The 27,979-nt window shown below is 45.6% G+C and overlaps 1 protein-coding gene and 1 long non-coding RNA gene across 3 annotated transcripts in view; both read left to right on the plus strand.

Moving 5' to 3' along the window:
• The first annotated feature begins 260 nt into the window (after positions 1 to 260).
• Positions 261 to 27,979, plus strand: part of PITRM1 (pitrilysin metallopeptidase 1) — a 136,489-nt gene continuing 108,770 nt past the window's right edge. The window contains exon 1 of the mRNA XM_082617468.1: positions 261 to 266. The gene's annotated coding sequence lies outside the window, so the exon portion shown is untranslated. The remainder of the gene's footprint in view (positions 267 to 27,979) is intronic.
• Positions 2,517 to 27,947, plus strand: LOC309803098. 2 transcript variants are annotated; one of them, XR_014293900.1, is made up of 4 exons: positions 2,517 to 2,611; positions 15,896 to 16,786; positions 19,037 to 19,185; positions 27,644 to 27,947. It is a non-coding gene; the product is annotated as an uncharacterized lncRNA (long non-coding RNA). The 2 variants fall into 2 exon arrangements; XR_014293901.1 differs by lacking the exon at positions 27,644 to 27,947 and adding an exon at positions 19,874 to 21,707.

The raw sequence follows: 27,979 nt of genomic DNA on the forward strand, positions 1-27,979 counted from the left end.
TGGGAAGGAGGACTCCAGTAATGTCTTTACCTTCGGGGGGGAGTGTACAGGGTGGGGTGACGCGGCGTCGGTGTTAACAAGGGGTAGCCGACACGATGGATGGAGGTGTGCAAAGGGGACTCTGGGCCTCAGGCCGGGAAGCTGATGGCAGAGAGGTCGCGGGAGGGAGATTGTCACCCCCTGGGGTCTCCGTCACCAGCACATGAGGAGCCAGAGGAAACAAGACTGCCTGGAGGCCAGGGTGGGGCAGAGGGACGCAGCGGCAGGTGGGCACAGCTGGGTGGAGGGTTTTGCTCTGACTGAGGGGCAGGCATGGAAGGGATTTGAGCAGAGAAATGAGGCAACCTGACGGATCATGTGAAGGGATCAGCGGACCCAGCGCAACAGGAGGGCAGGGAGGCTGTCGGGAGGGTGGAAATGATGGCTGGACCCTAGCGGGGGACGACCTAACCTTGGTGAGTTCTGAAGGCTGTGGGGGACGAGTTGGGGATGGGCTGGACATGGGTGTGAAAGCGAGCAGTTGAGGCTGACCCACCAGGCAGCCTGGCCTCCTGGGCAGGGACCAGCAGCCACGTGATCAGAAGGGCCTGCGCTTCGCTTCATGCTCCGCTGTGTCGTCTTGAAATCTTTGATTATTTTTAAACAAGGGACTGTATTAGTCAGCTCAGGCTGCTGTGACAAAGTACCCCAGACTGGGACCTTAAACGGCAGACATTTGTTGTCTCCCAACTCTGGGGGGCTGGAAGCCTGTGATCAAGGCCTCTCTCCTGGGTGTGTAGACGCCATCTTCTCCCTGCATCCTCCCTCATCCTCATTCCTCTGCGTGTGTCTGTGTCCTGATCTCCTCTTATAAGGACACCAGTCCTATGGGATTAGGGTCCCACCCTAGTGACCTCATTTTACTTTACCTCTGTAATTACCTGTCTCTAGATACAGTCACATTCTCAGTTCCCAGGGTTTGGGGCTTCAACACATGGATTTAAGGGGGACATAATTCGACCCAAAACTCCATTTTCCCTCTGCCCCAGTGTTTCTGGCTTGAGCAGCTGGCAGGATGAAAGGACGGTTATGAACTTGGGAGACCGAGAGGCCAGCTTTCTTGCAAGGAGGGGAGATCGGGGGGTTGGACTTGCTGAGTCTGAAACAGAAAAGTGAAGTTATCAAGCAGGCAGTTGATGCACCGTGTGCTGTTCAGGGCAGGAGGTGAACTGGGGGTAAACGTGGAAATGACTGTGTACAGAGGTTTTAGGTGGTGTCCCCCAGACGACAAGCCAGGGGCCAGCCCGAATGTAAGAGCAGAAAGTTGGACAGAGCAGCCCGGAGTGTTGATAAAGAGCATGTGCTGAATCCAGGGACTGGTGTCCCCCATGCCGGGGCCGGGCGGGCGGGGGGGGGGGGTGAAGGGGCGGGGTCTTTGTGGAGGGGTCATGATGGGGAGGAGAGAGGACAGGGAAATCCCAGTGGAAATCCTGTGGAGCCCTGTGGTCCAGGAGAGAGGCCTGAGGGGCTCAGTGGGAGGAGAAGGAGGGGAGGGCGTGGAGGTGGCTGCCCGGCTGCCCTGGGCACATCCTGCAGGCCCGGGTTTAAAACCACTCCTTCTCAACCACTCAGAAAATCACCCCAGATGCAGGGGAGAGTGACGTCATTTTAGAGAGAGTTGCATCTACTTCAATTATTTTTTAAGTCACCTTTTGATAAACTGTGGTATTTTCCTTGGTAGTCGTCATACCTAACTCCACACTTGTTATGACAGTGGGTCTGAGCTGCAAGCTGCGAGCTGAAAACAGCTGGTGCCTGGTGCACAGACTTTCCGCAAAGTGCATGTTGCCACGTGGGCTTGCTGCCTGGGGGAGGGGGAGGCGTAAGGAGGATTCTCGTTTCTAACCCAGCACAGACTTGGGGCTTGACAGCTGCCGCTGCATCCTCAGCAGTTGTCTTTCTTTCTGCATGTTGCAAAACCGTCTGCGGGGCAACGAGAAGGCGACTACACAGCCCTGGGGTTCCTGCGTCAGATGCCACGAGCACCTGTAAATGGTGAATTTCAGAAACACTTAGATGTATGTGGAGAGCTTAAAAAAAAGAAAACAGGTGTAGAAGCACACGTATGTATGGTAGCCGCGGATTTAACACCATGTATGTGCATGTACACACACATGTAAACATATACACACTCATGGCTGGAATGCATTTGCCACTGTTTTTTCAGTTCTATTTGTGACTTTTCTGATAATAAACTGCTCTCCAGCACAGCAACACTGGATCTCTCATAAATATTTATGGTGACATTTGGTGCCCCTGAAAGCAGCCCCTTTCTTCATGTGACAAAGCACTAGGGGAAGTGACAGGCAGGCCCCTGTCTGCCTTTCCAGTCTGCCACGGCAGCAGGCCCTGGCACGTCTCGGTGGACAGGCTACGGTGAACGTGCTGTCCCTTGCAGCTGGGGGGAAGGTCAGGGTGCAGCGTCTACAAACAAGATCTCTGCCGGCCGCCCTTGCGTAGGTGCTGTGTTGGCGCATGGAAATAAAAACAACATTTCCAATGTATCGGGTGTGCCCCGCACTCACTCACACCTGGACAACCCACAGCAAAGCAGCCTGCAGGATGAGGAGAGGTATGTGGGAACACTGCACTTTCTCCTCAGTTTTTCTGTAAACCTAAAACTGCTCTAATAAAATAAAATTTTTGGATTAAAAAGGGGTGTGGGAGTTGGATGGTGTTTGGGAACAGAAGAATTAAAGCCACCTGCCGTTCCACCTCCAAGGAAGCCTGGTTATACCTTTATTTCATGAACATGCTGTTTACCAGGGACGGGATCTGTGTCCGCTTGGTTCCAAGTGTGACCTTTGACCAGCTGAGGGCCCACAGGGGCCAGAGCCTTGCTGAGTGACACACCAAAGGACACTCGTCCGAGTGTCTGTGCTCAAGGGATTTGGAGCATATCTGAAGGGGAAATTATATTTGTTATTGCATTTTTCTGCTTTTTTTTAAATCACAGTGTTTTCGAGTTCATTAAAGTTTTGAAAATGCAGAACAAAAGGGAAAACGAAATAAGTGTCAGCTATCCAATCACTTTTGAAATATATATTCTCAAGATTGGGGTGTCTGTTCTCAGTATTTTCCTATGAGTACCTGTTTATGTTTTTCCCAGTTAAGATGACACTGAATTTGCAGTTTGGATGTTTTCTTTCTTTGCATTCACCACTACACCATGCTTTTCCCCATAGTGTAAAATATTCCTAAAATTACAGATTTTGATGGCTGGTCACCACATGTATCATAATATATTTAACTCCTCCCTTTTTATGGGTGTCGAAGTAACTTTCAGGTTGGAATTATTATGAATTATCCTTCAATAAATGCAGACAGCTTCTAAAGGGTAAGATTATTAGGTTAAAGATAAATTCTTAATGCTCTTGATAAATATTGCCAAACCTACCTCATCAACTATATATCTTGATGCTATATAACCAACAGTGTGATAGAACACTTAATGTTAGGCATTTAAAACATATTTTCCCACTTAATAAGTGAACTTTGATATCTCATCTTCCTTTATGTTTTGATATCTTCAATTATTATTGAGATTAAACATGTTTCCATTGGTTGATTGGCCATTGCAGTTCTTTCACTAATTTCCTGTTATGGTAATTGTTGACAGTTTTTCCCAATACCTATTGAAATTTTTTTTTCCTCTTGGCTTGGCATTAGCTCTTCACACACTGTGTTAATTTTGCCCTTTTTCCCCACTCTGACTTTAGCTGCCGTGGTACCTGGGCTGTCTGTGAATTTGCAAATAAAGCCAGGAAGGACACGGGTCTGAGGGAGAAATCTTACAGGACACCTAATCTCTTCATTATATAAGTTATTTTATTTTAGAGACTTCACATAATTTCTTCAAAATCTGAGAGCCAAGTAATGACAAAATGGGACTAGAACTCAGAGCTCTAGGCACCAAACCCGTGTTCTTTTCACTAAGTTACGTTGCTTGGCTTCAGGTAAAGCAGATGATTTTCATGCAGTGACCCAGGTGACAGCCGGGAAGTCCAAGCTTCCCAAGTGTGGGGAAGTCCCTGCTTCCTGATATTGAAATTAGGATGATTCAACGCCCTCCTCCCAAATATTGGCTCAAAAAGACAAACTAACCAAAAAATCCACCAAGCCACCACCACTACCACCTGTAACAGCTGGGGCAATGTTTTAGGAACTTGAATTCCTTGCTTGTGTTGAATTCTTATCCGGTCTTCCAGCTGTTTCCTTTTTCTGCCCCACATTCCCTGAAATACTGAATACACGGACTTTGTGTTATTTCCATTTAAAATCACCCACACGATGTAGTTGCTTGTGCGTCCTGGGCCCTTACCTAAAAACTGGAAAAGCAAACAACATGAAGCAGTGATCTCCTTCCAAGTGTCCCACACCGTTCACTGAGAACCCACGGTGCGCTGGGCACTCCACAAGACACAGGGGCCAATTCAGGAAGAAAAGCAGCTCCCGTTTGGTGGTGCAAAAAAAAAAAAAAAAAAAACTAGTGCTTTGAGAAGACTACCTTTTATTAAACTAACGTGTTGAGTTGCTCACATGGAGGTAGAATTCTTACGAAAGCTCATGGGATAATGTTGAGGGTTGGATGGAGCACAACAGAGGCTCAGTGTTCAATGTCAGTTTCTAGGTCTCCAGGGACTCAGAACCTCCTCCTGGCCCCTCCCCCTCTCAGGCCCTCCCCCTCCACCCCCTCCTGTCACCTTCCCCTCCTGCCTGCACACCCTCACTAACCACCCCCTTACCCACAAAGGAGCGGCACTCTCTCGGCCCATTTGGACCTTCCTGTTAATGACCTAAAGGTGATTTCCCACAATCGCAGTAGCCAAACTGTTTCAAGTTTTCCTAATCAATAATCATTTCTCTTGGGCTTCCCTGGTGGTGCAGTGGTTGGGAGTCCACCTGCCGATGCAGGGGACACGGGTTCGTGTCCCAGTCTGGGAAGATCCCACATGCCGCAGAGCGGCTGGGCCTGTGAGCCATGGCCGCTGAGCCTGCGCGTCCGGAGCCTGTGCTCCGCAACGGGAGAGGCCCACGTACCAAAAAAAAAAAAAAAATAATAATAATAATAATCATTTCTCTCTCTAACGACCTCTGCTGGTAATTCTTAATGTAACATTTTTTCTCCTCTCAGACCACATGATTCAAATTTCCTCTTTTAATCCATAAATAATATCCTTGGTAATATACCCTGAGTGCTGATAACTCGCAAGGCACCATGCGAGGCAATTATGCTAAATGCCACTTAATTCAACTCTGAAAATAACCGTGTGAGATAGGTATTATTATTGCTATTTTACAGGAACCATAAATAAATTGCCCTTCGTTTCACAGACGGTAAATTGCAGAAGCAGCATTTAATCGCCAGTGTGTCTCATTTTAAGCCCCTCACTCTTAACAAAAACTCTCAAAAATGTTTAGAGAACTCCAACAAGTTAAATAATCTCTTCATATCTCTAAGCTTCAGTTTTCTCAGCTAAAAAGAAGCACAAAAAATAGTAATGAAACCCCATCCTCTGAAAGATTCCTGTGAGCACCAGAGAGGATTGTATATGGAGGTGGGTATGTGCTCCTTCCTCCCTCCAGGGTGGGGCCTGTTTCCCCTCCCCTTGAATCACCCTGTCACTTGGTTTGACAACACGATGCAGTAGAAGTGACGCTGTGACATTTGGGGCAAGCTCCCAGGAGATCCAGATTCACTCTCTCGGAGCCCTGAGCACCGTGGAAAGAAGCCACCTGGTCTACCAGAGCCAGCAGCCATGTGGATGGGAACCAAGGACCCAGCTGGGGCCCCAGCCTGAGAAGGAGGCCTTCTCAGACCTTCCAGCCCAGCCCCGCAACTGCCAGCTGAACACAGACTCATGAGTGACACCAGCGGGACCAGCAGAAGGACCCCCAGTGAAGATGGATACACTCTTGCTCAAAGTCCTTAAGTTTGTGTGTGTGACGCAGGTCTATACATGTTTTGTCTGGTGGCCAAGAGTGGATGTCCAGCAAATGGAAGTGTCATTCCTGTCCCTTCTCTCCCATCCTTGGGACAGACTAGACCACACTCAACAGGAGGGCAGGAAAAGTGTGTTTTCCCCTGTCTGTTCCCAGTGTTTGCTGCACACGGCATCAGAAGATGTTGAAGAAAAGCAACTCGACTCTCTGTAAAAAGGACTAAGCCTCAAGATCTGTTTAAATTTTCAGACTGGCCTTCAATCAACTTGAGTTTGAGAAATGATGGCCACACAGCAGACTTGTATAAACAACTTTAAGTATCATGTGTCTGCTAATTACATTGTAAATGCAATGTAAAATTTTATATGTTGCTTACCATATTTGGACTAATTGAAAGCTATTCTAAAGCAAAATCCTAGACCAACCTCTACATCTGTGGTGTCAAACAGACTCTCCTATATCCCTTTGTCATTTATGTGCTGTCTTGCATCAGCTCTTGCATTATTTGGAAGCTTTTCTATTTTTCCACTTAAATGCTCACGTGTTTGCGAAGGACTGACTCCTTGAGAACCAGGTCATGCATCATAATTTCTTGACACCCATTGTAATACTTAGCAGAGTCCTTGGCACATAGAAGGAGCTCAGTCAGCGTGTTAAGAGCCAGAGGATTCTTAAAAATATTTCCTGATTATCACAAGTTAGCACAAGTTATTTCAAAACAGACAAAGATTTGCTCTAGGCTCATGAAAGGAAAATAATTTCTAACAAGAAGAGGAGCAGATTTGCTCCTTTTATAAAAAATGGAGGGCAGATGTGTGTGTGTGTGTGTGTGTGTGTGTGTGTGAGTATTTGCCTCTCTGATGGTTATTTATGAACATGTGAGTGACCTTAGGCTGGAATTGGATGGTTGAGTATTGCCAACAGTGAAAGACAGCAACACAATGAAATTTTTGGTGTAGAATGTTCCCTTTTCATTTACTGCAGGCTAAGCCAACTGTACTTATTATGCCTCATAAACAACAGCAACAACAAAAAAACGCCCCATAAAAATTGTGAAACCTAAATTATTTATGTGATTTCATTTGTTGGATGCATTTTGTGCCATTGAGCCTAGCTTCTTTCTAATGTCATAAGACTATTAGGAACTGTAATAATCTTCAGGGGATGTAAGATTTATCAACCCTTGCAGGATGGGCTGAGAGCCAAGGAAGGAGAGTAAGGGGTACTGGTGAAATTAATCAAGTTTCTCTCTGAGTGCTGGCCAAGAGAATGCATGGGTTACTCTTCAAGTGTTTTACACAGTAGGAACACAATTTGACCACTACCATATGTTGAATTTAGAATTACATGTTAGTCTTTTCCAAAAATAATCCCATAAAAATGTCAATACTTTTATCGACTAATAGCTCTATCCACTAAAAAGGGAGTTTACATACAGAAAGTGAAAGAGTGTTGATATTCACTAGCTCACTGGGAGACATTACATTTTCATCCTGCTGCAGGAGCCAGGCTGGCTGATCTGCAAAACAAGAAGACTGATGGAGAGACACAGTGAAGAGACTCCACTCCATCATTGTTTTCTTTACCATAAAAGGAACTGGCATATGTTCCCTTGTGACATGTAAATAGGCTACAGTCAGTGGCCTTGAAATACAAGCTTTTCCTTTTCACTTGAGACAATGCTGAAGTTTTCTGGAATAGATAGAAGCCATCATTCCATTTCTAACACAAAATGAAAGCATCATTGTGGGAGCAATTTTGAAAATGTATGAACTTCATAAAATGTTCCATTTTCCACATTGTGGGTTTGGCTGCACAATCAGATCATCAAAGCTCAGGAAAACCAACCATTGAGGCTCCAACCCTTTATTTGTATGATATTAATAAAGAATAAAGTATTTTCCATATTGTTTATTGATCAATAATGAGACAGGAAATAAACACATCAGCTTCTATGCCATCCAAAACCAAAGAAAGAGGCAGCCAGAAGTTTCAGCGATATCTCCCAGTGAAGCTGCTACATATTTATCGCTAAAACCATGTCTTCAATTTCCACGTGATGAGGCTTAAAAAGACTCTTCATTAGGTTCACATTAAAGTGACTGCCTTGACATATGAGGAAAAAAATTGGAATTTAAGTCTGTTGGTTGCCATTTTCTTTCCAAATTGAACCAGCAGCTCCAGTTCACTCTAAAAGAACATAACTGTCAGAAATAAACTGACACCATAAACTATTGTGAACACATTGATGTGCCTTTTTTTCAGATCTAAATAACGAGTGGCTTTGGAGGAAAATCAGATTTTACTTTAAGAATGACTTTTGGGATCACCAAAAATACCAAGAACCTTAGATTTTCTCTCTGACAGAGTCAGAAGGATCCTAATGTTTCTCAATCAGGGACACAGCTTGGTAACCAGTTCTTGGTCGGTCAGGTAAATGGACTCTGACCCACTGACCAGGTGTTGAAAGAAATAAGGTATATAATAGGCAAGTGAAAAATGCTCCAATTTTGTGAAGTAGTTTGGAATTGTTCTCCAGTTGACGTTCACCCATTTCCTCACCTGACATGTGGGTTTTCCATCTGAAAGAACTGTGTTTTCTTCTACAGAGATACCCAGATACCCAAAACTCAAGTCAACCCTCAAATAACATGGATATGGGATGTTTTGTTTGTGTGCGGGGGGTGTGTGTATGTGTGAGTGTGTTTCCCACACAGCAAAGGCTATATAACCTAATTCAACCAAAGGGTGCAAGAGGAGGGGAGAGGGAGACAAGAGATGCTTTTGTTTACTTTTTAAAAAATTAAATACTTTATTTTTTAGAGCAGTTTTATATTCACAGCAAAACTGATGGGAATGCACTGAGATTTTCCACGTACACCCTGACCCCACGTACCCACAGCTTCCCCACTAGCAACATCCCCGATCAGATGGTGCGCTTGTTACGACTGATGAACCTACATTTACTGGCACGTCATCATCATCCAAAGTCTATAGTTCACAGTAGGGTTCTCTCTTGGTGTTGTACATTCTGTGGGTTTGGACAAATATATGACATGTATCCATCATTATAGTATCACACAGAGTATTTTCACCACCCTAAAAATTCTCTGCCTATTCATCCCTACATCTCCCCAACCCCCTGGCAAACCTTGATCTTTTTACTGTCTCCATAGTTTTTGCCTTTTCCAGAATGTCACAGAGTTGGAATTATACAGGATGTAGCATTTTCAGATTGGCTGCTTTCACTTAGGAGTATGCATTTATGTTTCCTCCATATCTTTTCATGGCTGCTAGCTCATTTCTTTTTAGTGCTGGATGAATAATATTCCACTATCTGTATATACCACAGTATTTATCCATTCACCTACTGAAAGACATCTTGGTTGCCTCCAAGTTTGGGGCAATTATGAGTAAAGCTGCTATAAACATACATGTGTAGTTTGCTGTGTTGACTTGTTTAAATTCTAATTTTGAAATAGTTGTAGATTCACAGGAAGTTGCAAAGAAGATGCAGGAAGTTCCTTTGTATCCTCCACCTAGTTTCCTCCCGATGGTTGCATCTTACATAATTATGTACAATGTCAAAATCAAGAAATGGGCATGGATACAATGCACGTGCCTAGTTCTGTGTCACTTAATCATTTGTGCAGATTTGTGTAACCACCACTGTAATGGGTACACATGATACTTCACCACCACTGAGTGGTGCTACCTCCTACCAACAGTGCTACCTGTTGATTTTTGTCCCCCAAAAAGATGTGTTCAAGTCCTCACCCCCAGTACCTGTGAATGTGACCTTATTTGGAAATCGGATCTTTCCAGATGTAATCAAGATGAGGTGGGGTCATTCTGGATTAGAGTAAGCCCTAAATTCCATGCCTGGCTTCCTCATAAGAAGAGAAGAGACACAGACACACACACAAGCAGGAAGACCGTACGAAGACGGAGATGGATATGGAGTGATGCATCACAAGCCAGGGAATGACAGGGATCGCCAGCAGCTACCGGAAACTGGAAGAGGCAGGGAAGCATCCCAGTTCTCCCATGATTTTGGACTCCTAGACTCCAGAACTGCTAGAGAATAAATTCCTATTTTTTTAAGCCACTTAGTTTGTGATCATTTGTTATGGAATCCCTAGAAAACTAACGCATGCCTCTTTATAGTCATACCTGTCACTCCCCTGTCCACCCCACCATCCCTAACCCCTGGCAGCCATCATCTGTTTTCCATTTCTCTAATTTTGTCGTTTTGGTAACGTTATATTAGTGGGATTACACATAAGTGATCTGTTAAGATTGGCTCTTTGCTCAACATAATGACCTTGAAATCCACTCACATTGCAGGTATCTGTAATTGACTTTTTAGCAGAGTAATAGTCCATGGTGTGGATGTACCACAGTCTGTTTTACCATTCACCTACTGAGGGACATTTGGTGGTTTCCAAGTTTTGGTTATTACAAATCAAGCTGCTGCAAGCAGTTATGTACCTTTATTTGTGCAAACATGAGTTTTCATTTCTCTGGAGTAAGTGCCCAGGACAGCAATTTTGGGCCATATGATAAGTGTATGTTTAGTTTTTCAAAGAAATGGCCACATTGTTTTCCAGAGTTGACGGTGTACCTTGTTATATACCCACCAGCAACGTATGAGATTCAGATTCTCCACATCCTCACCAGCATTTCATGTTGATGATGTTATTTAGCAGATCTAATAGGTGTATAGTATAACCCATATAGTTTTTAAACCTGCATTTCCCTAACAGCCAGTGATGTTGAACATTTTCCCATGTGCTTTTTTGTCATCCACATACCCTTTTCAGTGAAATGCCTCTTAATGTCTTTTGCCCATTTTCTAACTGGGTTTTTTTTTTTAATGTTGAGTTTAAGAGTTCTTCATATAATGTAGATACTAGTCCTTTGTCAGATATGTGGTTTACAAATATTTTCTCCTAGTCTGTAGCTTGTCTTAACTGGGTCTTTCTCTTAACAGGGTCTTAAGGCTCTTAACAGAGCCCTTCACAGAACGAAAGTTTTTAATTTGATGTCCAGTCTACCAGGTTTTTCTTTTATGGGTTGTGTTATTGGTGTCTTATCTAAGAACTCTTCCCCAAATCCTAGGTCCTGAAGATTTGTTCCTATGCTATTTTCTAAACATTGTATGGTTTTATGTTTTACATTTAAATCTGGGATCCATTTTCACTCAATTTTTGTGTAGGTGTGAGGTTGAGCTTCCGTTTTTTTGTCTGTAAGTAATTTCTCCATGGCTTTGTTTACTTATATCCTTTTTACTCTGAAATTAAAGTACATCTTTTTTTCTAGTTATTCCTCATTCTTCCTTCTTTTGAGAGATGAATAATATCTCCTGTGACAGTAAATATGTATATAAGGGCTAGTGAAAATTTGGTATCCAAGGATTAAATGTCTGTGTGGAGATTTTGATTATTTTTAACTTTTATTTAATGACTGACCAATATAGTTTTAGAAATACACACCAATCTGGCGATCGCTAACAAAGTTCATGTCTCCCAGGAGTTGACCTGATGCAACCTTAGGAAGCTAGTACCCTTACCAGAGCAGGTGTCTATAAATCCAGACAGTCATGAGTGTTTTTTTTTTTTTAATTATCAGGAAACTGTGTGTGAAACAAAGCAACATATAAGAAAGAAGAAAACCTTTGAAAGGATAGGAAGTTAATATGACATCCAGGAAGCAGTTAGACCTCAGTTGAGAATGATCAGAGCAGCAAGGAAGGAAAAGGGCCGTGTGCACCAGGGGCTTTCTCCCGGAGGGAGCATGGCCGAGCCCAGGTGGTTAGCTTTAGTCACCTCTGAGGATGAAGCCCTTTGTCTCCACTCGGTTACCACACGTCCTCCTAGTGTCTGTGGGCAGCTCCTTTCAGAATTGCCCTCAGTCACATATGAAAATACTAATAATTATCATTCTTTTTTTTTTTTTTTTTTTTTTTGTGGTACACGGGCCTCTCACTGTCGTGGCCTCTCCCGTTGCGGAGCACAGGCTCCGGACGTGCAGGCTCAGCGGCCATGGCTCACGGGCCCAGCCGCTCTGTGGCATGTGGGATCTTCCCAGACCTGGGCACAAACCCCCGTACCCTGAATCGGCAGGCAGACTCTCAACCACTGCACCACCAGGGAAGCCCTAATAATTATCATTCTTTAAAGTCATGCGTGCACGCATACGCAGGCATATACACACCGTTATCAAAAATGCCGACATGCTAGTTGGACATTCCTGATTCACCATACCTGACTGAATCTGACTTTTGGCCGTTTTGTAAACATCAGTGTGACTTTCATAGGATACGCTGCTAGGGTAAATTTTTTTTTTAATTGGGCTTTAATTAAGAGAAAGAGGGAGAGACAGAGAGAGAGAGAGAGAGGAAGGAAAGAAAGGTGAAGGAAGGAAAGAAGAGAGGAAGGAAGGAAGGGAGGGAGGGAGGAAGAAAGGGGGAAAGACGTCCAGGCTGCCTCGTTTGGGAAGTATGCATCCTTCCAAAGGGATTATCCTGAAGGAGGCAACCACTTTTTAGTGTGTACCTCTGAGTATGTTTCTTTAAAATCCATAAACATTGCTTTATTTTGTTTTTCTTGAAAAGTGGTAATATTTAATTAAACACACTTGGGGAAATTTCCCTGACTAAATTTTCTTATTAAAAAATGTTTCTTTCCAGGGACTTCCCTGGTGGTCCAGTGGTTAAGACTTCACCTTCCAATGCAGGGAGTGCGGGTTCGATCCCTGGTTGGGGAGCTAAGATCCCACATGCCTTGCAGCCAAAAACCCAAAAAACAGAAAACAGAAGCAGTATTGTAACAAATTCAATAAAGATTTTAAAAGTGGTCCACATCAAAAAGAAAAATCTTTAAAAACAAAGTGTTTCTTTCCAGATTTCAGTTCAACTGGACATCCCCCATTCCCATATTATTTTGGAGCTTCATAGGTTTTCCTTGGCCAGGAGAAGAACATTGTGGTACAGTGAAAAAAATACGGGCAGGACTTTTATATAAAGGGAGTGGATAACACATTTATTTTGGCCCTTCCTTGAACTCCCACTGTAAAATATGGAAAAAGATTTTTTGAAAGATGTAAACTCACAAATTTTCTTCTGAAGAGGGTAGGGGGCTTCCCTGGTGGCGCAGTGGTTGAGAGTCTGCCTGCCGATGCAGGGGACACGGGTTCGTGCCCCAGTCCGGGAAGATCCCACGTGCCGCGGAGCGGCTGGGCCCGTGAGCCATGGCCGCTGAGCCTGCGCGTCCAGAGCCTGTGCTCCGCAACGGGAGAGGCCACAACAGTGGCCACAATAGTGAGAGGCCCGCGTACCGTAAAAACAAACAAACAAACAAAAAAATAATAAAGAGGATAGGAAAGAAAAGCAGCTACATTTTGGGAGCTAAGCAGAGAAATTTCCATTTCCAGAAATAAGACACATCAGGGTATTCAGATATCTTCCCCTTTGAAAGTGATAAAATGATGATTGAACTCTAAAGAAGCTTATTTTTAAATTATTGACTAGCTGACAGGATAAGTAATTATCAGGATGGACTATAAGCCTGTAACCAGAGGGGTTAGCCAGGCACCAACAGCTTTTGTCCTGCAGGCACCAGCTAAACCAAGCAAAGATAAAACTCCATGGGCTCTTAAAACTTGGAGCCATGCAAAAGTGGGGCTTCACAGGAAGCCATGCCCTCAAGGTGCTGGTATTAGAAGGGGCCACACTCTCAGAAGAGTAGCTACTAAATAAACCCCACCCGACACAGAATCAACTCTGTGCACCTGGAAGAAAAGGGAATGTCCTAAATCTGATAAGGGGCAGATACAAAACAAAGTGAGACAAAGACAAAACAAAAACCTACAGCAAAATCCTACCTATTGTTAAATGTTGAAATATGCCCCTTTCAGATCAGAAGCAGGACAGGAACGATTGCTCTCAACTCGTCACCTCGGCATCACGGAGGTGCCAACAGTGGAAGGTGTAAGACAAATAAGCATGAGGGTTGGGAAAGAAAGAACAAAACTGTCTCCTTGAAACTGAGCAGGACCCTATGGGGCTCCTGGGCACAGAAGCCTTTCCGTCCCCCATTTCTTGTTGGTAGGGAACAGACTGCAGCCTCCGTGACCTTCCCTGAGTTCCAAAGGGCAATTCAAACAGTTGCTAATCAAGGGAGGAGCAGCCAAGAAACCACCTGAGGCGAGATTAAAGGGGCCAGAGAAGCTCAAGAGGAAGATTACCTGAGACCAGATTAGAGGATTGAGGTCCTGCACACACCCTAATCTTATCAGCAACCCCGCCCTTGAACTATTGCTGTAAAACTCCTCATCAGATCTTCCTGGGTTGGGACACAGTTTTTCAGGGCAAGAGCCTGCTGTGTTCCCCTTTGCCTGGCAAAGCAATAAAGCTGTTCTTTTCTACTTCACCCAAAACTCTGTCTCCAAGATTCGATTCCACACAGCGCACAGAGGCTGACTTTTCGGCATCATTCCAGGAAGGAAAAGAATAAGGATGCTCCGACAGCCGCTTTCCAGCCTGGCCCCACCGTGGATTCAGGCTGTGACCTTGGGCAGCTTCTCGCTGGACTTCAATTTCTTCACCTGTGAATTAGGATTAACAAAGCCCTAAACTATGTTAGCTGGTTGTAAAACCAAAATGAATAAAAGCAACAAAAAGAGAGTTGCAAAGATTTATGCACTATACAAAGATAGGATATTGTACATATTACTTCTATCCATGGTATAGTTTTGTGTTTAGAGATTCATAGAGTAAGCAAAATAATATGACAGATTTTGTAGCAATCATTGGTTCACCCATATAATTTATTCACTCTGGGCAATTTTGTCCTTTGTATTCATTGGAAATAAAAGGCCTGCTGGAAAACCAAATGTTTTCATGGAAGAGTTGATGCAACAGTATTCTCCTAAATTTATTTAATAAAAGGCTGATTCCAAAGAGAATGAGAAAATACATTCTTAAAAATAAGAGTGTGACGGATGCAAAAGAATGTATTCTTTTGTGTACTTATCTGTGGGAGAGTCGCATCTTCATTATGCAAAAATAAAGAGCCCTCAGGTGTCCTCAAACACAGGGAGATAACACAGATGTGCCTGAGAAATACTGTAGATAAATGTAAATTCACTGTAGAAAGACAGTATGAGGCAAAACTTTGTTTAGGTTGAAGGACCCTAGCAAAAGAGATTTAAATCAGTGAAGCACCAAAGAATCTTATCACACTGAGATCGCCCCCTAAGGCCAACCTGAAGCAAAAGACTTTATAGGAGATTTATATCAAAGAAAAGCTTTTATCAGCTTTTTAGATAGCTTCGATTTAACTTGCAGTAACAATTGGATTCTCCTCCAACCCTGGGATTTTTCTTTTGTTTGAGAGAGAAGGAAGAGGGTAGGAGGGAGAGACTGGTGATGAAAATGTAATAGAGATGAGATGAGGCTTAAGGAATGTTTTATTTTATAACAATTCTTAAAAATATTATTTGAGTTGTGTCTCATGCCTATTTTAACAATAATTCTTTTAACTGGGACTTTATTACAGGCAAATATTATACTCATAACTATTCTTCAGATATCATATACACATTAAGCCAAGAGCACCCATTAATAATTCAAGTCTTTCATTCCCTTTCATCCTATTGTCTAATACTTAAGATGTTAATGTGAAGAGAAATTGTGCAAATAGCATTCTCCCGTTACAATATTAAAATAATGGAGGGATACGCGCTCTCAACCCTTTTACGAAAATCATGAGCAGTCAAGTAGGAAATGAGAGCCATGTCAGTCATACTAGAATAATGCCTCCAATTGATTCTGGCCTCTTATCAAGTGTTCACTTTTGCACAGAATGGTCCTTTCTCACATGTACATTCCTTTCTCCCTTCCCTTCTGCAGCCTGTCCCCAGATGCTTGTAAACAGTTGTGCCTGCAAGTAAGCCAAGAAGCCTTCTCAAAAACATCGCACATGGCGCAGCAACGGGCCCCGCCTCCATCAGCAGATGCCAACAGCGTTTCGTTTCCTGTTCCCGAGATCCTTTGGTCATCAGTGAAATCTGTGTGAGATGTAACAACAAACGGCAGTGACAAGGAATTATCTGATTTACATGATAAGTCACATGCCAGGAAGTTCTGTTGATCAGCTCCGCTCTGTATTTCTCCGTAAGCTGCAAAGTCATTAGTGCTATGAAGTGTCACTTACGCGTGGAAGAATTACCACAGGAAAAAAATCTGTTCCACTTGAGTAATGTGATGGCCACTTGACCAGTTCAAACCTTGGGGTGTAGCTAGGCGCTTCCCACCCCTTCACTCTTCAAGTAGATTATAGAATCGTTCTCTCACGCCAGAATGGGGAGCCTTGCGTGGCTGGATGAAAACTGATGGGTTTACAAATCAGTTTGCTTATTACTCACCGAACCCTCTCTCCGGATACCCTGTGGCCCACGAGGGCTTTGAATATTTCAATTCACACAGATGGAATGGTGCTCCAAAGCCTGGCAACATTTCGCAATGCACGCCTTGCAAAATCTCTGCTTTTATGCAAATGAAAGACCCTCTGCTTTACCCCTACTATCAACTTAATTAGCCAGATTTCTCTGAAAGCTAGCTTGCTGCCTCCAAGCTCATGAAGACTCACCACACTCTTTCTTTCCCAGATTGTGCTTAATAAACAGAAAGTGGAGAAGATAACGAGAAAAAATCGGAAGCAGCTGCAGTACAGGCAGGAATGAAGGAGAGCTGATTTTCCCCCAGCCAGCAGGGATGTCCCTGCTCATGTATTCACAGAAGGTGGGTATTTAAAAAGAAATGTGGATTTCGCTTTCACCTAATGAAGCTTTGCTATTTTTAAAGGATCACACTGTGATCACCATGGTTGCATTAAAAGATAATGGTCGCTGGTGTTCTGTGTGTTATTTTTAGCAGGAAGCCTAACACAAAACCTAAGTTAGGCAGCGTGATCCTCATGCCTCCCGAGGGCCTCATTAAAATGAGATGTTTCCCTCCGGAGGCTAGCTCAGTAAGCAATGTTTAAATTTCTTGATCAGGCTGCACCGAGTTGCCATACAAGAAATGGTTTTGAGAACAAATCCTCCGTCAGGCTGTGGCCCACACCTTAACAGGAAAATCCCAGTTACTTAAAATGTCAGGGAGGAAGTGGTCTTTGGATGAAAGACGTTTAGAATTTTCATCATTCTAATTAGGAAATAAGGTATCTGCTCAGCTAGAAAGTAACTGCCCCATCACATTATACTTCCCTTTGAATAAGCCAATATCAGCTTAATAGCATTTTGCCAAATAATGAAGTCATGAATATTAATCTTCATTTTGAACCCAGGTTGAGTATTAACTGTTTCAAACAGAAAAAGCTGGGATTCTGAGAATAAGGCCTGTTTTAAACTAGTCAAAATTGTTTTTATAACTGGCAAGTAGGCACACCTGTGATAAAACATTGCTCAGATCCTCCGTGCTATTTCAATATCCTAAGTAATTTTCATTGCTGAAAGCACTCCCAGAATCTCCTCATGAATAAGTCCCTAAAATGCCAAATAAGTAAAAATTATTCTACGATGAATGCAATATTCCATTTCCTGCTGTTGAAATGCAGATTATTTTATCCGGTTGTGGTGGTGTGAGGCTTCGGGCCCATCGGCCCATCTCCATCTCCCATTTTTCCATTCCTGGGTGAGCCTGGGAGCCCCATTCCTTTGTAGATGAAGACGAACCAAGGCCCACCTCAAGATGCCGACCCTAAACCTAAAACTGTAAGGACGTTTGTGTCATAGATGGCAGCTCAGCTGGAGGCCAGGCTGCCAAGATTTTTTCTCAGGGTTTTCTGTACATCTGAGGTTCTCTGCCAACACATGGTCTGGTTTGCTAACATGCCGCCCTTTCTTCTGAAGATGGCATCTATTTAAAACCACCAACTTTCCCAGCTGGTTCAATTTTTTTAAAACTGTCTTGGATGAAAAGCAGTCCCACAATAGATAAGATTATTGATGGAGTGACCCAAATCAACAGGAAGGCTGGAAAAATCTTCATGAGCTGAGTTTGATCTAGACGTTGAGCTGAGTCTATTAGTCCAGCTTGTGAATTGATAGCTACTTGACCCCCGAGGTCAACATCCTTGTGTTTGAGTCAGAACTGCTCCCGAGCCCTCCGGATGGGTTGGTGGTGACCCCAGGCTATTGCCATAAGAATAATTCAGAACTGCCGTCTGCTTGGGAATAAACGATTTCATAGCAAAAGCAGTGTGCTTACATTGGGGGTAAGTAACTCCTGGGGATAACCATTTGTACCCTATTCCCAAGCCTTATTTTACAGTTTGAAAAGCACCTTGCAAGCAAGTAAAGATGTAATTATGGGATATAGTGTTAGTGCTTTGTTAAATAAGAACCTCACTTAAAATTTTAAATTGACAGCTACGGTGTTGGGGGTTTTTTTGGTTTTTTGTTTGTTTGTTTGTTTGTTTTTCGGTACGCGGGCCTCTCACTGTTGTGGCCTCTCCTGTTGTGGAGCACAGGCTGCGGACGCGCAGGCTCAGCGGCCATGGCTCACGGGCCTAGCCGCTCCGTGGCACGTGGGATCTTCCCAGACCAGGGCACGAACCCGTGTCCCCTGCATCGGCAGGCAGACTCAACCACTGCGCCACCAGGGAAGCCCAATGGTGTTTTTTTAATGATCTACTTTTTTGTTTGTTTATTATAAAACTAAGTTAAAAATAAAAGGCTAATGAGAAAAAAAAAAAGTGATGTGCTTAATGATTCCTGAACTGGACGAATCCTAGTCCAAATGAACAGCAGCCCCAGGAAGGCACACGAGAAATAGGCGTTGAATAGAGCAGACCCACGGCAGCCTGGACACCACATAGTGACGTGGCCAGGTTCACCAGTGACAGGTGACCACAGCGCGTCGATTAGGTCATGCCCAGGGCCGTTTTTCAAGTTGCGCCTCTGCATTTCTCTAGGAAACTTCGATTTCAGGAAAGAATTAGACTGTATATTTATAGTCTAATATCAAAACATGTCACATTTATTTTAGGTGCTTTGCAGAGCCAGACCACATTAATCCACTCATTCAACCAACACATTTGCCTACGACATGGCAGGCACTGGAACAAGATGCAGGATATGAATTTGACACATTCATCATCAAAACATCCTTCAAGGTCCTGGGGCTCCGGACATAAGGTAAGTGTGGACTGAACTGAATTGCTGACTATGTACTTCCACTCGTGTGCACTATGCCTCACTCACCTGCTGAGTATTGAGGGGAAGAGAGTTCACGTGGGTGGTCCCGTCCCCACCTCACAAGAAGTTTGGGTGGGTCTGAAACCCAGTGGTCTGGTCAGGACCAGAGATTAAAAGCAGATGTGTATTCCTGAACTCCATCTGTAATTCAGGTTATCTGACTGTCCTGAGAAGTAACACACAGCTCAGTAATTTAGACCAGAAACATAACACCCCACCTGGCCAAATTGCCTTTCAAGTATGTTTTAATTACCATCAGGACACGAAGTCTAGGCCTTGTCTTCACACAAGGGAAGGAAAATCTTCCATTCCTACCCTCAAGGTCAGACAGGAGACACGCAGGTACGAGTATGATTGAAGAAAATGATGTAACAGAAGTGAAGAGAGAAACACTGCATGACGGAAATATTCTGCACCAGACAAGCGCAGAAAATCTCCCTTAAAATTCTTAGGATTTCATTCATTATTACTCTGTGCGCCCCTCCACCACCTCATGTATGAATACAGAGTGGCTAAATCTCTATTTCATATACATTACTGTTAGCTCTTTGGTATTCACAGAATGGGTTTTCCCAATTCTAAAATTTTACATTATTTATATTTACCAACTTCCTTTCATGGTCCCCAGGCCTGTCGTCTGGGCATTTCGGGTGCTATTGATGCTCTGTCCGAGTCTACCCTCCCAGAACCCACAGACGGGGGCTTAAACAACAGACACGTACTTCTCACGGTTCTGGAGGCCAGGAGTCCAAGATCAAGGTGCCGGCATGTGGGTCCTGGTGACGGCTCTCTTCTGGTGCAGAGAAGTGTCTTCTCACCTGGAGGAAGGGGCAGGGGGCTCTCTGGGGTCTCTTTATAAGGGCACCGATCCCATTGTGGGGGTCCACCCTCATGACCTCATCACCTCCTTGACACCATTACCTTGGGGGTTAGGGTTCCACATATGAATCTGGGGGACCCAGACAGTCCATAGCAGGCTGCTTTGCAGTGTACTCTTTGCTGCAGCCCTGACGGCCCACAGCTCCTCATTCAGTGTCCAGGGTGAACGTTGTTTGCCACGGGTGTTCTCAGCTACAGGCCCTTAAAACACAAAATGGGGGCTTCCCTGGTGGCGCAGTGGTTGAGAGTCCGCCTGCCGAAGCAGGGGACACGGGTTCGTGCCCCGGTCTGGGAAGATCCCACATGCCGCGGAGCGGCTAGGCCCGTGAGCCATGGCCGCTGGGCCTGCGCGTCCGGAGCCTGTGCTCCGCAATGGGTGAGGCCACAACAGTGAAAGACCTGCGTACTGCAAACAAAAAACAAAAAACAAAAAAACACAAAATGGCTTTGGGCCCTTCAGGGACACACGGGGCTTCCAGCCACAGACCACTGTCCACCAGCAGCTTCAGTGGAGCCGGGAGGCCAGCACCACGTGCCACAGCCCTGTCCCCCAGAATCACAGTTCATCTGTCTGAGAAGAGCGAGCAAAAATGGGAACCCCACTAATAAGGGAGAGATGTCTCCAGATCCCGTGTGGCAGTCGTCCTGCGGCCTGTGCTGAGGCTTGCCAAGGATGCTGACTTAGAAGTAGGTAAAGTAAGTTAGGGCACACATTGACTCCTGCTAAGTCGCGTCGGAAGTGGAAGCAGTGACCGATGGCCCCCGCACGGCCACTTGGAACCTGATTTCCACTCCTGTGTTTTCACCTGCTCGCATTCAGAATCCAGGGGATGCTACTTAACACAGGGAAGAAGAAAGGACCCCACGAACGGGACAGACTTCTGATTAAAGATGGCTTTTCAGGAGGTTCTCTGGGGGCTTTGTGCCTAGCGTGTGTCTCTGTGTTTTCACTTCTCGAAGGACCACAGAAAACGAGCCCCAGGGAAACCCACCCAGTGTCCACATCCTGTCCCAGATTGACAGGTCCCACCTCCTGCACCCCTGATTCAAGTCTATGAATTCAAGACCACAAGACGTAGGTGCTTTCTGGTCCAGGTCCTGCTCTGGAAGAAAAGTCAGTTTGCAGATATATGTGCAGAATGCAAAGGGTGTTTCCGTGGGTACACTGACCAGTGTCAGCCTGTCAGAGGGGCTGTCTGTCCACCTCATCCGAGCAGCTCCATCTCCCCGCCCCGCTCCCCTAGACCACCGGTCTAACCCCGCTGCCCCCAGCGGGCATATTCATCAGCGGGCTCACCTTCAGTGAGCACGTCACCGCCACCCCCTGGGCGTGACCCACAGAGACAGTCGTGACTATTTGTCCACTGCATCTCCAACAACTACAGTGGTGTGTAGCAGGAATCCAGTAACTACTGTTGAATGAATGTGTGAATATTTACACTGACTGATTACAGTGGGAGAGAACAAACAAACAAAAGGAGGAAATGAAATTGTCACTTTGAATTCTCGAAATTTGATTTTTAAAATCTATAGCAAGTATTATGTTACAATTTTTAAAGCTTTGAAAATGACAAATCCTAGATGTAAATAACCCTTAATCCAAAAGGTGACCCCTTCTGGAAAGGCTCTTGGGCTAAAGAAGGGGAGAGGGGACAGTTTGAGGAGCTCTCAGCTGCACCCCCAATCTCTTCCTCACCTCAGAAACACAGCCACGCACATGGAGTCCTGAAGCCCATCTCAAAATTTCTCTTCCCTCCAATGCAGGAAGGAGACACACTTACACACAGGAGAGATTCGGGTCTGTGCTTCCAGATGTGTCCACGAAGACCACTCAGCCTTTGAAACTCCCACCCTGGGAGCCACTGACCCTGGTCCCCTGAGGCTTTCGGGATATTGCTGGGCGTGTGACCACAAGAGGGTGCTAAGGGCCCTGTGACCGTGAAGTTACCAGGAAGCTGCTGGCAGGTGAAGGAGCCTTCCTTCCTGGGGTGTCATTAATGTGGGTCAGGTTTCCTTTACACTCCATCTGGAAAACTGTGCCTCGTTGAGGACAACCAGGTTTTCTGGGTCGGTTGTGTTGGGAAAAGCTTTGTAGGGGAGGAAGAGTTGAAAGGTTAACAAAGGAAAGGTTTTGAGAAAGGTGAGGACTCTATGTTTTGTTACTGTTCTGTGACCCCCAAACAGCACTGGGTGCAGGGGCCTTGGCAAGGCCCAGAGTGTGGGTTCATGAAGCCCAACAGCCAGAGGAAGCAGTTAAAGCCATGGGTCAGAGGAGGTGACACCAGCAGCCCCACGAGTCACAGGTCATCTCTGGGTTCTACGTAGCAGCCACACATTGCAAAATAGGAAGAACAAAAAGATGAACGAGGGCTTCCCTGGTGGTGCAGTGGTTGAGCATCCACCTGCCGATGCAGGGGACACAGGTTCGTGCCCTGGTCCGGGAAGATCCCACATGCCGCGGAGCGGCTGGGCCCGTGAGCCATGGCCGCTGAGCCTGCGCGTCCGGAGCCTGTGCTCCGCAACGGGAGAGGCCACAACAGTAAGAGGCCCGCGTACCGCAAAAAAAAAAAAAAAAAAAAAAAAGATGAACGAGTGGCAGAGGAGACACAAAATCACACTCTCTTCCCCAAAAGGCAGCAAGATAAATGGCCACTGGGACCTAATAGCATGGTTTGTAGGGATTGATCTGTGAAACAAACACACAGAAACAAAAGCTTGGGCAAGTTGGGAGTTAGGGGTTCAGTTAATGGGTGATATTTACCAGAAGCACGGCCACAGTGCACTCAGCGGCCTGATTTCACTGGAACTGATGCGTGAAAACTGAGCCTGCTGTAAGCTTCTCCTGCCCTGTCAGCCAGCTGCCCCCTCTCTGTGTCCCAGGTCACCCAGCCCTCCAGAACTTACAGACACAACTGTCTGCCCTCCTAAGGCCAGGGGTGTCCCCAGGGCTACTGACATAAGCCCTGGTGGTTTTTAGGAAAGCTCTTCTCTTTTCCAAAGTAGACTATGGAAGTATCCAGAACAATAGAAAGTCAGGGGCAATGCATGTGAACATACTCCATCACTTGGTCAGTTAACCAGGGGGAGTGGTCTGCTGTGTAACTACCACAGATCACTGCAGACTGGGATCACTCTGCAGACCAGGATCATTCTGCAGACTGAAATCATACTGTAGATCTTAAATCCACACAAGAATCAGGTGAGAGGGGGGCTTCCCTGGTGGCACAGTGGTTGACAGTCCGCCTGCCGATGCAGGGGACACACGTTCGTGCCCCGGTCCGGGAAGATCCCACATGCCACGGAGAGGCTGGGCCCGTGAGCCGTGGCCGCTGAGCCTGCGCGTCTGGAGCCTGTGCTCCGCAACAGGAGAGGCCACAACAGTGAGAGGCCCGCGTACCGCAAAAAAAAGAGAATCAGGTGAGAGGACTGGGATGAGACGGTAGTTCAGGACTTCTTTACATCAGCATCTTGCCGGTAACTCAGCAAAACTAAGCAAAACTCACCTAAACTAAGCTGACTCTCCTTCTGGGGTTAACATGAGTCTCAGATACACTTATGGGTGTGAAGCATGTACCGTAGCACCAGGCTCGTGTACGTGCACTAGAGATGTGAATTACTAGTTAGGCGGGAGATACAGGAGGTCTTTAGAGTGAGGGAAAAGGGCTTGTCCAGGACTACTGGACCCACATCCCACTCCGTCCCCTGTGCTGCTGGCACCAGGACCACACATGAGCAACCGGTAAGAATTAAGCCCATGGCTTCCCATGCTGTTCAGTCACTGCTGCTGCTGGGGCCCTCCTCTAGCCGTGGGTTTGAGGACAGGCTGGAGCTGCACAGAGGGGCCCCTAAGCCGTCTCGTCCTCCCCAGCCTGAGCCCTGCCCGGAAGTGAGACGGGTCGCAGGTGTCGATCACCAACAGGCACCACGGGTCAGACTCCTCACTCACTCTGGTTCACGTGTCTCTCCTTTCTTCTCTGCATCCTCCTCCTCCTAATGTCCTAGGGAGCCTCCAGGGCTTTTCTTGTGGGCTCTGATTTCTCACAAGATTGATAGAGTGGGGTATTCCAGATAGTGATAGCCTTGGTTAAATAAGTGTTACTGAATTATTTCCTTCTACTTTTGAAGTTCTTTGTAAAATGTGAGCTCATTTCTCCATTCTGTCACCATAAACAGAAGGCAGTGAGCCTAATCAAACATTCCTTTAATGTTTGCAGACCATTCAATATCTTGGGCCGTCGTTTCTAATATAAATCTCATCAACGTTTAAATTAAATATAGAGCAGGAGTTTATTCTAGGAAGAACCAACCCAGGGATACATACTCGACATGGTTTCTGAGATCAGCCCAAAACATGACCTATTTTTCTTGAGATTTTGTTCTTGCTTCTAACTGTGGAAGGTGACAAATAAGTGAGCATGTGGGCTGATGGACGATTCTGACCAGTTGAATCTGGTTCATTCGAACACGTTTGTTTCATCTCAGCCCTTAAACGTGTAAGAGTCAGCCCCTCGCTGAAGGTCTGTCACTCAGAGCAGGACAACTTTTTATGTAGCTTTTTATCCAGCTCATGCCAAAGGAATGATATGCAAGACAGACAGCTTTTCTCTTCAGATAATTATAAAGAATCTTTAAATAACCCTCACTGCAGAGCCTTGATCGACATCTTCTCTATTTGCAAACTTTCGTTTGAACAGTCAAAACTGCCACCTAAGCAGGGCTGCAGGTATGTGCCCACAGCTGTGCACATCTGATATGGACTAAGCCTGGGTTATCACCGTGGGCTGTAAGTCAGCATCTAAGACATGACATTTGGAGCAGACATTGTGTGATGGTTGTGATAAGGCTCTGGAACCTTCCCTCCCTCTCTGAGCGCAGAAATGTTTGTGTAAAATCAGATCAAATAAAAGGTCTCTCTCCCTGGTCCCTCGGCCAAATCATCTTTCACTTAGTGCAGTTAAACAAATATTGGCCTAGCTCTGTAAGATTTGACCTTTCCAGTGTGTGCTGTGAGTTTATCCTTTGCTTTAAAAAAAAAGCATTTTGGACTCATGGTTTTGCCTCTCTGAGGAGTTTATTCTCTGCCAGTCTTCATGAGTGACTCATGTCCTGTTATTTAGGTTTGGATAGAAAACAAGACAGAGAAATAGGTTGCTGTCCCAGGTTGCCATGATGCCTGAAAAGCACCCACATATCGAGACACCTGGCACACAGAGAACCCACCAGAATCTCTCTAGTTTGAGATTGAATCAAAGTCCCCAAAGGGAATCTCATCAGCGCTCTGGTCCAGAACACATGATCTGGGGGCAGTCTTGGCTCCCAGGCCGGCCCTGCTGCTTGTCCAGGGCCCTCGGCTGGGATGGAGATTCTCTAGGCTCAGCTGCCTTCTTGGGAAAATAAGGATGGTGACTATCTCCTCATAAGGTGGCTGTGAAGATAAGTAAGATGGTTGCCACAGTACCGGGAAGGCCAGGAACAGTGCCAGGTGACCCTTGAACAACACGGACCCCATACTGTGCCCACCCACCGAGCAGTAGAAATCCACCTGTCACTTTACAGGTGGGCCTCTGTATCCTCAGTTCCATGTCTGTGGATTCAACCAAGCTTGGATCGTGTAGCTCTAGTATTTATTTATTGAAAAAAATCCGTGTGTAAGTGGACCCCACAGTTCAAACTCATATTGTTCAAGGGTCAACTGTGTTAGGTTCTGCCTTGTTTATTTAGAGTCAAGCAAATTGAGACCCAGAAAGGTTGTGCTTGACCCCAGTGGCACACGTAGTTCATTTCAGTCCCAGATTCTTTGCATGGACTGACCAACATCTGGGATGTGAAGGGAATGTGGATGTGACACCCCAGGATATACCACTTTGACACATGGATCATTTTGAGCTGAAGGCGATTGACTGAGAGTCAACAGCTGCTAAAAGCAGCTTTCCAGGAGCTTCCCTCATCTGAGTAAAGGCAGAAACTTCTGAAAATGAGACGGCCATAAATTCCCTCTCTGGGTGGGGGGAGGTTTGGGCCATGAAGAAGAAAGTTGGCATTGAAATGAGTCTTCACAAACAAACCTTACTAAAATAACTCTTATCTTCCACTAGTTTCCCCCTGTATTTACCTTCCCACAATTTACTCCCCCTAGAGGCCCACCCCCCTTCCTTTGTCTGGTTATTACTCCACAATTTATTGCCCTTTGTTAAAATAGTATATAAGCCTCTGAGCCTAACCACTTCTTTGCATTTTCACTTCTTTTCTGTGAAGTCCTCCGTGCTGCATGTAAAAAGTATTAACACCAATAAAAATCTGCATGTATTTTCTCCTGTTACTTTGTCTTCTGTCCATTTAATTAACAAGGCCCCAGGAAAAAACCTAAGAGGGTAGAGGGAGAGTTCCCTCCCTCCCACAGTGAAACTCAGAGACTCTGGTGTGAGCAGAGCGGGGCAGACCTGCCTCCCTCTTCCCACAACCGTCTCCCGATCCAGGCAGATCTCTGTTGACACCATGCGTTCTTCTAGCCACAGGGCCTCTGCACTTGTGAGTGACCTCTGCCCCTTGACTGCATCTCCAAATCCAACCCCTTCCATGGCATCCTGTGGGCCAGAGTTTAGTAGGAGAAACGAGAGGCCGTCAGCAGCCTAGCCAGGGGTTTCTCTGCCCAAAGCCAGGGCTTTCTACTCCATTCCCTTCCCCAAGGCCATGGCTGTGCTATTCCCAAGACTGGAATGCCTGGAACGCCTCTCTGTTGCACCCACCCTCTCCCTCCAGGAGTCGGTTTAAATGCCATCTCCTCCATCTTCCTCAGACACACCCAGTCAGGATCAGAACCCCTGTCACGCTCCCGGGGGCTCCCTGTGCTTTTCCTTCAATATAGTTATAATATACACTTGAATGTTTTCACTTATCAAAAAAAAATCTTTTTGAGAGATACTGCAGATGCAAGAAGGGCTTTCTGACCTTCCCCTGAAGCAGGCCATGAGACCCTCACGTGAGAGGTGTCCTCCGTCTACCCCGAGGAAGGGAGCATCCTTGTCTCCAGGATGGAGGGTTGCGGAGAGGAAGCTGAATGAACAGGACTTGCCAAGCCCCACCAGTTCACCTGAGCTCAGATTCTTTGTCCTATCACATCTTTCTTCATTAAGCCCAGTATAAAATATCTCAGGTTAAGCCATTTCTTTGAGTCTTCATTTCCTTTTGGAGGCTCCCGTGTCACATAAAACTTACATTAAATAAATATTATGTTTTTCTCCTGTCAGTCTGTCTTTCGTCAGTCCAATTTACAGGGTTCCAGCCAGAGAACCCAGGAGACTAGTAGGAAAAACCGTTTTTTCCTCCCCTACAATATCAAGTGAAAAACAAGATAATCCATGCAGTGTTGTGTGAACCAGATTGTATTAAATACGCAATATAGACGAATGACCACAATCTGGAAGAGAAAAGCCCCAATGTCACAGAACAGAGGGCTCTTGTGGGTTGCGGGCGGTGGGTGAGTTTTGCTTCCTTCCTCATGACTTTGTGTGTTTTCTAGATGTTCCCAACGACCGTGAGAGAGACACCTGCGTCAGTGGCCTGGGTCAGCCCATCCCAGGCTGCAGCCTCACCGTCCACGTGGCCTGCTGGAGGCCCCCAGGTCTCTGGGCTGCCATAATGAAATGACCTGCACGAGTGCCGAGCACACACCGGGAGCTCGGCTCTGATGGAACCAAAAGCAGAGAGGAGGCCTGGGACCACCAGGGTAAGGTGTGTGCGGGAGGTGGGCCAGTTCTCTGCAAGCAGCTCCGCCTGCAGGCACTGAAGCCAGCAGTTTATCTGAAATGCGAAGGAGATGACAAAGTGCCCCACCCCCTGAGAAAGTCCTGCCTTG

Source organism: Mesoplodon mirus, assembly GCF_964341445.2.
Source record: "Mesoplodon mirus genome assembly, chromosome: 4".
NCBI lineage: Eukaryota > Metazoa > Chordata > Mammalia > Artiodactyla > Ziphiidae > Mesoplodon > Mesoplodon mirus.